The sequence below is a fragment of the Peromyscus californicus genome, unplaced genomic scaffold (assembly GCF_007827085.1).
Source record: "Peromyscus californicus insignis strain IS unplaced genomic scaffold, ASM782708v3 Scaffold_16__1_contigs__length_79575227, whole genome shotgun sequence".
NCBI lineage: Eukaryota > Metazoa > Chordata > Mammalia > Rodentia > Cricetidae > Peromyscus > Peromyscus californicus.
Window position 1 is genome coordinate 39,792,270 of NW_026294458.1, and position 15,424 is coordinate 39,807,693.

General features: G+C 42.0%; 1 protein-coding gene across 4 annotated transcripts in view; it reads right to left on the minus strand.

The window, feature by feature from the left end:
• The window catches only part of LOC128112114 (transmembrane protein 45A-like), a 79,868-nt gene extending 64,503 nt beyond the window's left edge, over positions 1–15,365 (minus strand). For 2 of the 4 annotated variants that reach the window (XM_052740904.1, XM_052740903.1), the window contains exon 1: positions 15,007–15,365. The gene's annotated coding sequence lies outside the window, so the exon portion shown is untranslated. Of the gene's footprint in view, positions 1–14,917 lie in introns of all 4 variants that reach the window. The other 2 variants (XM_052740907.1, XM_052740906.1) reach the window with 2 other exon arrangements.
• Between the last annotated feature and the right edge of the window lie 59 nt (positions 15,366–15,424).

A 15,424-nucleotide genomic window follows, 5' to 3' on the forward strand; every position in this document is an offset into this window, starting at 1 on the left:
CAGCAAGACTTTTCAAAATTAATGTCACCGAGATTATATCAAGTTTCAGTGCATTTCTCTGCAGAAAGCTTAATCTTGTCCTTGACTTCACCTCCTTAGATGTGTCCCGAAATAGATGGCAGTCCTGAGTTCATAAGACAGAAGCAGCAAGATTCTTAGTCTCCTCTCATTGTCCCTTTCTCTTGGAAAACAAAACCAAAAACTAGAACCTCCTTCAGTGCGTAATTACTGGAAGACAATGGAATTCTAAGCACACTTGATGCACCGTGCCTAGGGTTGTAGACACTGCTGTAATTGTTAAATCCTGTAAATAATCAAATGAATAATTCCCACCCGGAAGACCATGACTGTGATCATGATCCTGACTTTCACTCTTCCAACATCCTTACATGTCTAATCACCCTATCCACAGGAATTACCCCTGCAACTGTCCCAAGTGTTACAAGACCATTGGTGGGAAATCAATTTTCACAAAGACTGACCCTTTACTTGCATCTGAATTTCCCCCAAGAGTAAAATGTTGATTACATAATGATAGTGACCCCCCCCCCCATTGTGAAATACGAATTGAAACTTCAATACAAATGGATTTTCTAGCCAGCAGGAATCTAATAAATTATAGAGGGTTAAAAAAAAGTCCCATTTCTGCACAGGCAGAGTCAGAAAGAACATCTGGGCCCAGTTCATATCAAATTGAACAAAGCTTGTTCTGGCAGGGAAATGTCTCACAAAGATACGAGAGGTTAGAGTGTCAGGCGGACCCTCAGAGTTGGGGAGGGATGGATCAGACAAAGAGCCCTGGGACTCAAGTTAAAAGCTGTCAAAATTACAGAGGTAGAAGAGAGTGCCAGGCTCAACCTGTGGAGCTTGGTTATGGACTGCAGAGCTGCTGTCCAGACAGAGACCTGTATAGACTCTAACCTCTGATAATGAAAACGTCCTGCCTCATCGCCTTCTGCCACTGTGCTTATGGGATATGGCTGTCTTCGCTCTTGACATGTCCCACACTGGGATTCAAAGGCTCTGGACCTTGACTTATGCAGTCCTTAATCCTGCGGAGACCTTGTCTGGTCCCCAAGGTAGCCCTCACTCTCCTCTGAGATTTTTGAGTCTTAGTCCTTCAGTCACCCCAGGAAATTAGCCGCCTCACTTACTTACCTTCCCTGTCCACTACTCAGAACGAATCTTGCAGTTGGATAATGTCTTAGCTGAGTTTAGCTTGCTGTAATTCAAGGCAGAGGTACCAAGCAGAGGAAAACATGTGTGTTTAAACAGAAACAGATATCAAAGATGAGCTGCTCCTCAGGAGCCAAAGCAAATATCAACACAGACAATAAACCTGGCAGTCTCCGGTTTGTTATGTACAAAATGTTACACTGAAGTAAATTATTTGACTTAGCCAAGCATGAAAATACTCCTCAGGGAGACTTAGCATAGTGACTTTCCTTTTAAATACAATTGATTTACTATTTTGAGGTGCTAGACATGGTAGATTTTACCTGAATTGAGAGTAGATTTTTTTCAATTCTTATAAATATTTTTCAGCTCTGTCTGGGATGAGGCTAAGTGACTAGAAACGGTTGGATTCTTGGGGAAATTGCTACTCTATGATTTGTTGGCACATGCAGAGCAACCCTGAGACTAGGACCTGTAATTCCAGGAAGATTTTCCAAACTGCTCTACCCCATCCATGACTCATGGATTAGAGGTTCTCTAGTATTACTGGGATGGGCAGCATCCCTAGCCTTGTCTGAGCGCCAAGCTCATTTTTTCATTTCCCTTTGATGTTGTTACCACTAAACGATTACGACTGACTGATATATGATGAGAAGAAACTTATTCCTCACAGGCCCAGCGCTCTGTAGGAACGTGTGGGAGCCCAGCACAGGGAGTTGTTCTGGGGGTGAGAGACTTCATGCTTCCTCAGAATGATCAGAGAACATCTCTTAGAAAGTCAGCAAGCTAGCGAGGACAACCTCTTCCTCTTCTTGAGAAACCATTAGTGCCGCTACACAGGCGCTGCTCTCTTGACCTCAACCAATTCCAATGACTTCCGATAGGACCCAGCTCCATATGACCATCAGCATACAACATTGGGAATTAAGTTTTCACAATATGAATTTGTAGGCGATATATTTAAACAGTGACAACCTTCAATCCTGGCACATAGTTTTCATTAGTTTCTTCAAAAGCCTTTGCTCACTAATACAATGCTGATTCCTTCTGGGGATCCCCTGGAGTTACCTAAGCCCCCCTTTCTCTCTACAGAGCTCTTCATTTGCTCTGTTCTAACTCCAGCCCCTTTGATTCTCCCCCAAGTTCTCCTCACCAATGCTTTAGCTCAAGAAGTCTGAATTCCACCTATGCTGACAATCTGCTTACTTAGACTCTCTCGAGGTGATGATCTGAAGTAGTGAGAATACACATCTCTTTCACCTCTGGCTTCTGGGTTTCCCTCAGTGTTCCATGGCCAGGGTTATACAAACCACTGACTTAAATATTTTACCTGCTGTTTAGTTATATCAAACCAAAGGTCAGTCTAGCTATGCTACTTATCTGCAGTAGGAGAATGTTTTAAAAATTCAGCCCATTTTTCACCAAATACAAATATTATATAGCAAATATACTACTTTGGCCATTTTCAAAGAATGGTCCGTAAACTGTCTACCTCAGAAGCATTTGTCAAATCCTGGATTTCACACACACACACACACACACACACACACACACACACACACACACACATACACACGCACACACGCATTGATGCATCCGACTTCCAAACCTATTAAATATAAATGTCTCAAAACTAAAATATAAAAAGGTTTGTCACTGTAATGACAGTTAATTAACAAAAGACAGAGGAATCATCTTCTGAGCCCAGAAACCACTGGAGTAGACAACAGACAAAATCACAGATATTGGCAGTTCTGCTTTTTAGAAGCCATGGCTCTCTGTGGCTCCATGAACCATTCTGGCGGTAGCTACTACCCGGGCATTTATTGCCACAGGCATGCACAGTGGTGAGATAAAGTGAGAGTCCTGGATGCTTCCATACAGAAGACTCTCTGGACAGCAAGCATCAAAGGCCAAAGCCAAACCAGACAGGAAACTGTTCGGTTGGAGTAGATGTTTTTCATCAGTTCTCTGTTTAAGCACTGAACACTTGCAGGCATGCTCCCTGCTAAGGAATCCTCCCCAGTGGGAGCAAAGTAACAACAATGCACTGCCATCATTTTATCCCCCGATCTTAGCGGCATTTGGAATGAGCTCTCCACAGTCTTGTTGTTTTGTTTTTTTTTTTTTTTTTTTTTCTGAAGAAAACAAGCAGTCTAAAAGCACTTATGAAGCATGAACTGAGAACAGGTGCTGTGGGATGTTCTGTATGTTAAATGTGTTGCTCTGATTGGCTAATAAATAAAACACTGATTGGCCAGTAGCCAGACAGGAAGTATAGGCAGGAAAAAGAGAGAAGAGAATTCTGGGAAGTGGAAGACTGAGGTAGAGAGATGCTGCCAGATGCCTTGATGAGAAGCAACATGTGAAGATGCCGGTAAGCCACGAGCTATGTGGCAACTTATAGATTAATAGAAATGGGTTAATTTAAGATACAAGAACAGTTAGCAAGAAGTCTGCCACGGCCATACAGTTTGTAAGCAATATAAGTCTCTGTGTTTACTTGGTTGGGTCTGAGTGGCTATGGGACTGGTGGTGAGAGAGATTGGTCCTGACCATGGGCCAGGCAGGAAAACTCTAGCTACAAATGGCACCCAATGAGTTGGCAAGAGTTTCCACCTAAAACCTGAGAAAAAAGATTCTAAAATGGAGCTAAAAACAGCTTCCTAGTTGTCTCTCTCAAGTTGGTGGGTTTCTGGCATGCACGTGCAGTATGGTGGGAATGAGGCATCTACAAGTGGCACATTATGTTGTGTGGTAGATTTAGTCTTTGTTAGTACAAAAAAAAAAAGAGGTTTCTGGGCTACATGCTGCTTTGATAGAAGCATAGAACCACTGTTTCTAGAGTTGATGGCTCCCAGAGCTGGCAGTGGCCCAGAGCTGGTGGTAAACTTACCACCGCCATGTTGGGAAGCTGAGGTGGGCGGAGCCACCAGTCAAAGCTGCTATTTTAGCCCTAGTAATGCTGCAGTTTAAAGCAATAGGTTCACAATAAGACAGATTCAGATGGAATAGTTTACAATGTTTGTAAAAAAAAAAATGTGATATATACAGTTATATAAACAAATAGATAGTTTTCAAAAATAAAGTCTTTAAAGAGACAGTAAAAGTAGTATAAAAAATAAGCCACGTAAAGATGGATATTACACAGACAATCTGGATTGTATTGTCTTTGGGATTTTTAACTGCAGAAAAATATTTGATCATAAAAGCTGTTGAGTTAAACAAATATGTATATTTTAAAGGTACCTTGACTTCAAAATTTGGATGTAAGGATATGTTGCTTTGGAAAGGAGACTCTGCTTTTGTTTCCACAGAAAGCCAGAGGCTATGGATTTGTTCCAGATTAAGATACAAAAAGTTTGACCAGCCAAGACCCCCTGAAAGGTCTCCGATGACACCATGGCCCAGATGATCCAACATCCAGAATGGTTTTAAAGGCAACTGGCTCAGATGATACGCCCTCACAGACTACTCCATAATCCCAAGATTTTCTTTGTGTCCCCATAAGATACAGTGCCCCCTTCCAGCAGGAAGTAGTAAGAGAAGCTATGCCCAAATTCCCAAATATACCAAGCTGGCTTTGGAGATGGAATTGGCTCACTCCTTCTCTAAACCCAAACATATTGCTAAAACAACAACAAAAAAAAAAGGTTAAAAAATTCTTTTGTCCCATATCAGAAGAGCCCGCTGGTGTGGGACAGAGAAAAACCAATATTTTTATTCAAAACAGGTTGATTATAAATACAATCTCTTTCTAAAGAACAAAAGGGGACAGCATAGATAATGATAAGATAAAGGGTAGATTATTGAATCTACTTTTAAAGAGCAACTTGTTTAAAATTTTTACATTGCTATGAATTTTAGTCTATTGATACAAGTTTAAACTTAATTTTGTTATACTGTATATATATTCCTATTCTCGTTTGAGGTATTATGTTTATGTAACTCATTTAGATTGAGATAATTAAGAAATACAGATTAATAATTAGTCTTCCATGATAATCAAACTTATAGTCATGTTAGTTTAGTTTTCTAGGTATATATAAATATATTTCAGATAGATAGGTAATCTTCAAATACTTCAAAGACCTACAGAATATGGCATTTAAAATGTTTTAAAAATTTAGACTTTCTAGACAGTGAGACATGTCTGCTCCTGGCAGCACCAGATTTACTTCAGAGAGGAGGATGGGCATCGAAGACACTCTATATGGAGTTTATCTTCTTCTTGGCAAAAATAGCCATTTGGGCAAGAAACTGTTCTTGCCTGGACTGCTTGATCGACTGGACATGCAAGACCCATAGAAAGGTGACCACTGAACTTTGCTTGGCAAAATGGTCCTTCAGGTTCCTGCTTCACAGAGGAAACTGCCAGACATTCTACAGGACACTGAGAAAAGTGACTGAGAGACTCTAGGCCTGTGGGCTGAAGACAGATGCCCCAACTTTACAAGGGAACTTTGGATGACTGTCCAGGCTGCCAGCTGTCTCTGTGTACTCTTGCAAGACTCCTGCAAGTTGCTTGCATCCTTTTCCCATTTCTCAGGTAATAGTATATCCTTCTGAGGTCTTTGGTGTAGTTGAAGACTATATAGTTATAATTTTCCTTAGTTATGATAAGAGATAGGTTAGATATGAAACCTTAGACTCATAAATATAGGATAGATAGGATATCTTCTTTAATTTTGCCAAATACAAATAGACTAGTTATTATAAATAGACTGGATATTTTAACTGTAATTCTTGCTTGATAATTGTTTTGTTATCTGTAATTTTACTATGTGAAAGTTAAAACCTTCGTTTTTGAAAAAAAGAAAAAGGGAAGTGCTGTGGGATGTTCTGTATGTTAAATGTGTTGCTCTGATTGGCTAATACATAAAACACTGATTGGCCAGTAGCCAGGCAGGAAGTATAGGCAGGACAAAGAGAGAAGAGAATTCTGGGAAGTGGAAGACTGAGGCAGAGAGACACTGCCAGCCGCCGTGATGAGAAGCAACATGTTAAGATACCGGTAAGCCACGAACTACATGGCAACTTATAGATTAATAGAAATGGGTTAATTTAAGATACAAGAACAGTTAGCAAGAAGTCTGCCATGACCATACAGTTTGTAAGCAATATAAGTCTCTGTGTGTTTACTTGGTTGGGTCTGAGTGGCTGTGGGACTGGCAGTGAGGGATTTGTCCTGACCATGGGTCAGGCAGGAAAACTCTAGCTACAAACAGGCATCTTCACACTAAGGTGGCCAGGGGATCGTCAAGTTAGTCTACTAAAGCTCAGGTCTTTTCAGGGACTTGGTTTTAGACCTCACATTTTGCTCATTCTGCAATTAGAGAAAGGTTCTCACTGCCTGAGAGACAGTGATGGAAGTGCTTGCCCATGCTTGATCTAAGAGATGAAAGAATAAATCAAAGTGTATCTCACATCCTCAATCATTGTTTGTTCTCTATTTAAACCCACTTTTCGCCGAAACCTGAACACTCTTTATTAGCATTGGGGACACCTAGAGAACAAAGGTAGAGGTGGAATCTGGAAGAGGGGAGCACTGCATACTCTAGACACAGGGACCGAAAGCCCCTGAGCTGGAACTGACCTGAAAGCCTCCTCTTGGAGGACTAGCTTTCATGGTACCAGAAGGCACCGGGCAAGCTTCCAAAGAAGGGAAGCAAACAGTAGCCCTACCCAGCAATGACGCCTATGAATCACCACAACAACCAGCAGGGTGCAACAACCCTTAAGGTGCAGCGTTGGCACGCACACACGCTGGCAGTGATCAATAGCTCTTTAATTGGACTTAAGACCTGCTCAATAAGAGGGAAATAATGCTGGAAATGATACTGGAAACATAGCCAGCTAACTAGGGCTAACTAAGTCAGGAACCATGAAGGAGAACCTACAGCAGCCACTTAATTAAATCAGCACAGTCCCTAACTTCATTCTGAATATGTGTCCTTATACCCACAGACATGCCTTGTCCTCACCCCCTCGACCCCTCATTGAGGAAACTTCTGTTGGCAACAGAAGGAGACCACTGAAGGAAACCACAACCAATCAAAATGCAGTGTTGTGGAGCCCAGTTTCAACAGCTACATCTACAAAACCACTCCTGCACCTCGAGCTCAGAAGAAGGGATGGAAAGATTGTAGGAGCCAGAGGAACAGGGAGTTGGCTGTCAGATCTTGTCTTCTAGAAGTGCCAGGAGCTACACCCATCAAGTCTCAGTAACATGGTTGCCTAAACATTAGCTGAACAATGACACCAATGGCATGCTATTGTGAATGGGGGAGAAGCTAAGGAGGCCTCAACCCAACACAAGGAACTACAGGCAACTAAGGACTTCTGAGAGTGGAGGAAGTCTTCCCCAGGGAAGAGCACACCCATTGACCGTCCAAACCAAATGGTCTGCCCTGAAATTATATTCCTACAGGTAACACTATACAGAATGAACAGCTTGTATTTATATATTTAGAGGCACACACAGGTAACAACATGTGTTAAGACACCATGAATTTGAAAGAGAGCTAGGTGGGAGGGCTATTTGTAAGAGTTTGAAGAGATTAAAGGGGGGAATAGTGTAATTATATTATAATCTCAAAAAAGAAAAGTTATGGACACAGAAGCAAAGCCAGATGAACGACCTAAGACTTCCTAGGACAGGGTAAACATCTGGCTTTATTTTAAATGAAATTCAAAGCCATTGGAGACCTAAGAAGGAAAATGGGTAACTTTTATTTGTAATATTTATTTTGGCAATCTATCTGGATGCCTTGGAGTCTTTTCAAGAAGCCAGTAGTGAGAGTGTCATTTAAATTGGTCTGTATACCAGTCTGGTCTGCAAAACAGTATGTTGCCACCTTCGTGAAATACAGAAATTGAAAGGAAATGTATAGAAAAAATTAAATATATTTAAGTTATTTGAAATTGAAGAAAAATTTAAGCCGAATGTTCTTTTTTATTTTTATTTTTTACACAGCAAAAAAACGGTGTGCAAGTACCTGAGGAACAAAATCCAAATGGTCTTTTACAGATACTGTGAGATCCACTGTAGTGATTCAGTCAAAGAGTGGTGGATATTTAACCAAAAGGGGCGCATCAGGATCAAAAAAGACAATTATGTTACTGTCGTCCCAGGATCCCAGAACACGGACAGAGAGAGAGTTCTGGGCAATCAGGATTAAGAGGTAGGTGTACCCAGGGATACCTGTGCCCACACTGGACCTGAACTTAACTACACCCTGGAAAGTGACAAGTAACGAGAATATTTCATTTTTAAGAGTAATAGCATACATGGTATACTGTTGAGTTCAAGCACGGGAAAGAGGCGACCCTGGGTTTAAATTCTCTATGATCTTGAAAACCTTACTCTTCTCTAGTTTCATCATCTTCAAAGTGAGGACAGTCTCTACCTCCTAAGGTGTTTGTTACAGTGACAGCTCAGGCCTCTTTCTGTGACAAAAGAGCTTCATAGCAAGCATGGGCACACAACTGCTCAGTTTTGAGGCAAATGGTGCAGACAAAGCCCGACTATAAATCACTTCATCATCTTTCCTGTAGTGACCATCAGAAATAAGGGCAGACAAGCCCACATTTCTGATGAGGAAAAGATGGACTAATGTCTGTAGGAAGTCTCCCTCGTTGTGCTGCAGGTGAATTTGGTATTGATTCAACCATCTGTTCCCTGGTAGGAACAACTCATCCAAGAAGTCAACAGTCACCCTGCTTTGGGGCAGTCTCCCCATATGCAGGGTATACCACAATTGAGCCCAGAATTCAACACTAGGATAAAGCAACTGGGAGAGTCTAACTTCCATGGTACCTGCTTAAAGGTAAGATGCCTCCACGTCTCTAATCCTAATTCCTTCATCCTTCTTCAGCCTCTTCTTTCCCACCATCCTGACTTCCTCCGGGTTTTATCTCTAAGCTTCAGCCAATCTGACTTGGATGTGGTCATTTTCGAGGGCCCTTTTTCTTCTCCATTATTGGCTTTAATGTTTACATCTTTATTACTTATTACATTAAAGAACACAGGAAGTAAAAAAAAAAACTACCAAATCTCTTTTTCTGTTTTGGCCTCTTATGTGCCCTTAAAATATTTCTACATCATTAGTATTATTCTCCATTTTTGTAAATAGAGAAAAAAAATCAAATATATGGGAGAAAAACTTCTAATGCTGAAGAAAGATAGGTCTTCAAACTAAAAGAGCATATCAAGAGAAATTAAGGGGGAATGGAGTAAGGGAATTCATACAGATGTACGTACAACTATACTTACATACATACACACACATCCATAGCTACAATATCAAAGTGGTATGTGGCATTTTAGTTTGTTTTCACTCAAAATTAAAATGTAAGGTCTACTGAGTGTGAGAAATGTCTTCTGAATTATGGAAAAGTAGTTACAAGTTGGGGACCCTTGTCTAAATCCATGGAGACAGAAGTGTTTGCTTTCCAAGGCTGTCAGATTTGGTGATACTTGGAAAGATTTTACAGCATTTTTAATCAGAAAACCAGAAATACAAAATACTGTGACATATGAAATTTTTTGGCTACCATGAGTACTTTAAAATTTTCATATTTTGAGACAGGCATGGTGGTGCATGCCTATAATCTCAACATGTAAGAGACTGAGGCAGGGAAGATCATGAGTTAGAGATCAACCTAGGCTAGAGAGAGAGATCCTGACTCAGAGAAAGAAAAAGTTTCAAGTTTTTGAATTTACAGATTAGGAAATTTTCTGCCTATAATCTCAGTATTATGACATTTTAATTTATTGTTTCCACTTTAGAGGGATATTTAAGGTACTAATATGTTTTTTAAAAGAAATATTTATCTGAAATTGTGAAATCTTACACATCATAAACTTTGGATTTTGTTTCTCCTACTGAATTTAAATCAAATTAAATGTAATATTCATTGGTGAAAATGTATTTTGTGATAGACTAGGTCAGAAACAGACAGCCTTTACACAAAAGGAACAGCGTCAATTTGGCAACTCATTGTTGATTCAAATCAGAAATGGACTGACGAGACTTTCAAGGCATCAAGAATAAACAGGGAAACTTCTTGCATGGGTTGCTACTACCAAAAAAATAAGTACAGCACTCGGGAAGCCTTGGCTCTGTAGCATGGAGTTAACAGGAACAGAGCATAAAGCAGGGCTTGAACAAGTGAGTGTTCAAGGGAAGGAAGCTGCCCGATGAAAAGCGCCCTCTGTAAACATCCTAGGAGAGGTCCGATTTAATTTTGTCCACTTATTTATTTAGCTAGGCCCTTGGGTGGAACTTTCCTCCCACAGTGCCTATTGGCTTGATTCTAAGTGCTGAGAATAAAAGGTACCAGCCCACTGACAAGGGTTATGAGCCCCGGTTGGAAACTCAACAGGAAAGCTGTGTTAATATCACAGAGCTAGGCTAAACAATAGTCCAAAGAATGGTGTGATCTTTTGGAGGTAACAAGGATAATCAATAAAAAGAGACTTAAACCAGAGACCTTTACATTTCTTACTAATCAATTAGCACACTTTCCTTTCTGGAGATCAATTTTCACAGACATCTTATTTCTCTAAAAGCCCATTTTCTATTTTCTCCCTATTAAAGAGAATTATATAAAATATTACAAATATTTTTCTAGAACCTGTGAAGTTTCAGGTACAATGGGGAAAGGTTCAGATAAAGTCACCGTGTTCCTTGCCATGGAGAGTGCCACCTTGTTTTAACTCATCACCACAGAGGACAGTCACGTCTGCTCAGGACAGCAAGAACATTTGCCTTTGTCCCTTTTTCCATATTAGGATGGTCTAAGGCACCTTAGGGAAATGGGCTGGTCCACAGTGGTGATGGCTGGTTTGGGAGAAAGGACTCATTGTCTTCCAAGGTTTCCCTGAGAGAGCTGAGTGTCAAAGTCCACAGCAGGCTCTCTAAAGCCAAGGGCAACTTCACACAGGAGGTCGGCATGCCAACAGCCCGAGAGAGGAAGCCATGCAAACTAACCTCAGTAGACAAGCTTCTCCTGATGCCAGTGTGGCCTTAGAAAGAGAACATTCTCCCATCTGAGCGTGATCATCTGTTCTTTGCGACAAGACAACACTCATGAAGATCTGTGTGCCTCAACTGTCAGGTTGAGATCTTCACTGAAGCTAGGTCACAAGAGTGGAATGAAGTCCCATTTATATCCTTTAAGCTGAGAAGAGACAGACACTCAGAGAAAGTCTACAAGGAGAAGACCCAACTCTGAAAAGGATGCTGCGTTGCCTACTCAGCTTCCTGCTACTGCCCTGCTTGCTGGGTGTGGTGGTGCACACCTGTACACACAGAGTGCACACCTGTAAACACACCTGTAAGAGCAGGAAGCTGAGACAGTGGGTTTCCATCCGTGAATGATTAGTTCTGTTGATTTGGGCCTTTGATGATGCAGTACATGTGGCAATGTCATTTAGAGGAACGCACCTGTTCATCTCAAGTCTGGGTGCAGAAGAGAGGGAGAAGAGAGACCAGGATTCCAGGAACCTGCTTCAAATGCACGTTAATATGTATTCAATTTTGGTATTTATTTCATTTCATTTACTAACTCACTAACTGACAAATAGTCGTGGCAGGGAGATGCTGTATGAGAATAGTGTATACTGTTCCCCAGTTGAGGTGTACTACTTGCAAATCACTCTTGTAAAGCTTTTGGGGATGATCTAAAGCTAGGTACTTTAAAAGATGAAAAACAGGTTTGTGCTTCTCCACCGAAAGATTTAAAAACACATCAGTGGTCCCTCCTTTTTCAATGCAGATAATCATCCAATTAACACCGGCTGACATTTATTGTCTACCTTAAATCCAGATACTACAGTGAGTTCTATTCAAACAAGATAGGAAGACAAATGTTTACGGGCAATGAAATCCACTTAATATGCAATACAATGTCTCCCATCACCTCCTAGACAGAATCCTGTTGCTATTCTGGCCTCTCTAAGGAAATTTTATCAGTGCGTCCCTGGCTCCAGGGATCCTCTTCCCATTGTCTAGCTGACTCTGACAATCACACACTAGAACAATGAAACCTGGCATAATGGCTGCCTGGGATGCCAGGACTCGGGAAGGTAAGGCAGGAGGATCACACATTTAAATCTAGCTTAAGCTGCTGCGTAGCAAAACCCTGCAGCTAAGAAAGGAAGAGGAAGTGGGGAAGAAGAAAGAGAACCAAGTGGGGAGGAGGGAGGAGAGAAAAAGGGGGAGCAGGAATTAGAGCCAGTTTCTCATATACCCAAGACTGTGCAGCCTAATGGTCAAAGCTTGCGGGTTTTGTGTTAGGCTGGGTCTATGTCTGCTGGTTGTTCACCATGGATTGTGGGCAAGTATTTTAATCCATCTATGCCTCTGTGGGGTAGCAACCCTCATAAGGTTTCTGTGAAGACGCCATGAGCTGAACACCGGAGCACTTGACAAATGTTAAGTCAACAAAAATAATAGCTGGGTGTATCAAGTAGGCACCTTCGGACAACAGACTGTTCCAAAGTTGGTGGGAGATGAATATATGACCACCTATGGGAAAAGGACCAGGAAGATCATTTCATAGATGATATCACAGAGTCACAATGGCTCAGTGTCTTGCCTGAGGTCAGGCAGGTGGCCAGCAGCCACACCAGAACCCAGCTCTCTGCCACAGTGTCATTGGGACAAGACACAAGACCTCAAACTTCATTCACCCTTCACTCAAATGCATATGATAGGTAATATCTACCTCAGTAATTGCAATTTTAAATTTCTAAATATTAACACAGGAATAGACGACTTCATTAGCAGGACATTAAAGATCTATTTTGCACACACTGGGTTAATATGAGAACAGGGCAGGGGTCTAGCAATCACATTCCTGCCAAAGACTTCCAAGTGGCCCTTGTTAATGAAAAGTAGCCTAGGTAGTGCCCCAGGGTACCAGACCACTAGCACAGAGCTGGAAGATATCACTGCCAATGTTCAGACTGCCAGGTCCTGGTGAGCCATCCAGTCCCGCCCACCCCAGCTGCAGGAGGAGAGCCTGTTGGACAAGCGGTGGGGACCCCAGAAACGAACCCTGTCACAAAGCCTCCACTTGGCCACTGGTGTCAGTTCAGCTTACCACGCCCATGCCAATACACTTCACAAACCCTCTTTCACCACCTCGCAATCCGACCCCTCTCATGGCGCTTGCCCTGTCAGCAGAAAGCTTACAGCCAGCACCACCCGACACCCGCCCACACTAATTTCTTGTAGCTCTTTCTCAATGCTCAAAGCGCTCATGCTTCTGCCATACTCCCCCTTGCTCCTAGATTCTGTCTTAGCTCTGACTCTGACCACCATCACTCCTAAAAGCTAACTGTCAAAACCACTTCCGGGTAATGGCGGCCTTTCCGTGAAACCAACCTACATTCAGATGTAGATCTCTACATTCTGCGCTCCAGAACCTTCTGCATCTAAGGCCTCAATCAATTCTTCTTTGCCGTCCATTCACGATGCTTACTCTTTTACAACCTCATATTGTGCCTGGCTAGCAAGTGTTCAGAGCTGGATAAACTCTAGTTTCTCAAGAAGTCAGAACGCCACAGAAGAAATCCGTGTACAGAGAAGCTGGGAAGGAAGGCGATAAAGAATGAAAACACAGCAAAGACATGTTTTAGGCCAGGCTGGCCTAACAATTAACATATTTTAACTCGATACTCTAGACACCATCAGTATGCACAATTATTTATTATTAATACATTACAAAGGAGAAAACGGGGGAACAGGTGAGTGGTTTATCCAAGACTGTACTGTGAAGCTGTGCACTGATCTTGATTCGCCAACTCTTATTACCCCTTTATAATAATGTCCCTCTAACCCTGCATCCCTATATCCACTTTAATTCGTCTACCTCTGTGGACCAAAACATACTCCACAAGCAACAACTTTTGCCCCAAATCCTCACCCACTGCTTTAAGAGCCTGAAATTAAAGATTGATTTGAGTCAGATCTCCCTCCAAGAGTGAACAGCATGCAACATAACTTTGAACTTCAAAACATTCCTCGGATGGAGGAAATCATAGATGTTTCAGAGGAAAGGTCCTGGGGTCACTCTTAGCTCAGCATTTTCCACCCCATCATTCCTAAATCCTGACTCATAAACTAGAGCGACGTGTAAGCACACACATATAACAATCACTGTGGGTATTGTTTTGATAGAATTAGAGGTTAAATATGTAATTATAGGATCACAGGCACACAAAGTGGTCTATCACATGTTTAATTATTTTGTTAATAACCATCTAGGAATTTAGGTCTCCCTCTTTGAAAAGGGATATTCACAATTTCAACTACATTCAAACTTAAATGAAAGATCCAGTAAGTCCTTCACATGATTCAAGTTTTAAGTAATTTGTCAAAAGTTGTGTTAATTCTGAATACATCAGAGTTTTCTCAGTCTTCCATCAAGGGCGTGAAGGATAGTTATAGTTTGAAAATGTACACATTGTTGTACAAGAAGAGGAGGAAGAGGAGGAGGAGGAGGAGGAGGAGGAGGAGGAGGAGGAGGAGGAGGAGGAGGAGGAGGAGAATTTGCCTTTGGGATGAAGAAAGGTTTACCATAAAACACCAGCCAAAATTTCGTCCCCAAGAAACCTTATACTAGCACCACCCCTCATAAATTTTAAATAGCAAACGATGTCCACAAAACAGAGAAAGGAGCCCAATGCTCCTGCAGTCTTTCCCAGCATGAGATCTTTTTCTCCCCTTACCAAAAGAAGTCTGGCAAGAAAGGCAAAGGCACAGGCAGGCGAGAGATCTCAGCACGACCAAGGTGATGTCCCGCGTCTTCAGAACTTACCCAGCTTGGTTTGTACACTCAGCACCCCACTTCTCCCACTTTGCCAGTTCGGATCAGACGGCGGTTGGGTTTTTGTTGCTGTTTCTGCTCTTTTTGATCTCAGAGCCTCATGAAAATTAAACTGTGTTGAATGTGATGTGGCCTCGCCTCGCATGGGGGGGTGGGCTGGGTAGCGGGAAGAAAAAGGTTCGAGTTTGGATTGCTGATTGCTTCTTGGGGAAAAATAAATAAGTAGTAAGTGGCTAGCAGGAGGCGACGTGGGAGACGTGCCTTGCGGATGGCAGGCCGGGAAGGGGCCCACAAACTTTCTCAGCACAGCTGTCCAGATGCGCTTCATCTGTTTTCCTGGCGGGTCACTGGCTTGGGCTGCGGTTGGCTGCCAAGCCTCCTCCCTGGTTGCCGATTGGTGGAGCCGCCC